Consider the following 1,770-nt stretch of genomic DNA (forward strand, 5'->3'; position numbering starts at 1 on the left):
GGGACCTGAACATGTTCAGCCTCAACAAGAGAAGGCTGAGGGGGGATCTAGTGGCCTGTTACAAATTAGTTAGAGGGGACCAGCAGGCATTGGGGGAGTCCCTGTTCCCCCGAGCACTACCAGGAGTGATCAGGAACAACGGTCACAAGCTGGCAGAGGATAGATTTAGGCTAGATATCAGGAGGCGCTACTTCACTGTCAGGAACCACTTCCAAGCAAAGTGGTGCTGGCTCCTACCCTGGGGGTCTTTAAGAGAAGGCTGGATGAACACATTGCTGGGGTCGTTTGACCCCAGTACTTTTTCCTGCCATGGCAGGGGGTCAGACTTGATGATCTGCTCAGGTCCCTTCTGACCCTACCAACTATTAAATATGAAACAAAAATTGTACACTGCAGTTGCATTATTATAATTCTGTATTGCAATGTTCTATTATATTTTAACAATAGGCTTTTTCTATAAGTGCATCATGCTGATTAACAGCTTACAAGTCAAACTTTCTTGTTTAAGTTCCATTTAGAAGTTACTCTTATTGAAGAGAATTGATTTTCATTGTCATAATAAATTTGTTTTAGTTGATTTATGGACTTGATTTTGTTTTTCCCTGCTGAAAATTAAAGATTCTTCCACAAGCTGTTTTTTGTAAGCCAGTGTATGATCCACATTGGGCTCTGAAACTTCAAAAACAAAGGCTGTACAAATATGTTCCCTTTATCACAGGGAATTTACTATGTACACAGCAAAGGATTGCTGGAGTATTCATCTTTGCATAGTCATAAACATATGTGGCTGTAAAGAGGTTTAGTATAAGGAAGTTCCTTATTAGTAGATTAATAGAAACTAAGCCAAGACTCTTTTCCTGAGGATCTTGTAAAATGCCTGGCAGTTAATGAAAGCTCCATGCCATGGGCTTAGTGCTAGACCACTGACATTGATGGAAGCTATGGTATTAACTTTAGTGAGAGCAGGATCCAATCTTAAATAAATCCCTATTAGATAAACGGTAAGGATGCAATCTTGGCTCACTCACTGTATCTGACATGAGCTAGAGGCTGCACAATTCCTACAGTGAGAGACTGCACTAGTTTGCATGAGAATGCTGATGGGTTCAGAAAACTAGAGAGGCTGACAAAGAAAGTACGCAGGGTTTTCCAGAGAATTCTGGAATTGACACACAGTGGGAGTGTCTACATGTGCATTTACTGCACAGTAAGTTACTGTGCAGTAAGTGGTTTTTACGTCGGTGTCTAACATATACAGCTCAGTAATGCCATGTGTGGACTGACTTGGGACTAACGTTATTCCTAAGCCAATCACATCCATGGAAGACACATATGAATATTATCTTTCTTTAAATCTCTTCTTAAAAGAGCCTCTATCATGAGGCATGCCAAATGACTAGGATAATGGCAGAGTGAGGCCTTGTTCCTTAATTGGAAACCTCAGGGCACAGCTGCATTATAATAATAAGCCATGCTAATACAACAAGCTTCATAGGAGATATACAACACAGAGTTATTGGTTTCCTATATTAAAATATGAACATCAGCTGAACTAGCCATATGCTTAAGGAAAACTATGCCATGTATGCATGTAAAGGTAAATTGTCTCAGTAGTTAATTGCCTGATTCTCTGAATTGCATCTAGGAGCTAGCTATAGAATGCAAAAACATAAAATGTATGTCTTTGAAAGAAGAGAACATATAATAGAAAAGTCAATGCCAATAAAATGGTACTAGTATGTTGTTAAGGAGAGAATTTCAGGTGTAAAA

This window comes from Gavialis gangeticus, unplaced genomic scaffold (genome assembly GCF_001723915.1).
Source record: "Gavialis gangeticus isolate Ggan-Ray unplaced genomic scaffold, GavGan_comp1, whole genome shotgun sequence".
NCBI classification, from domain to species: domain Eukaryota; kingdom Metazoa; phylum Chordata; order Crocodylia; family Gavialidae; genus Gavialis; species Gavialis gangeticus.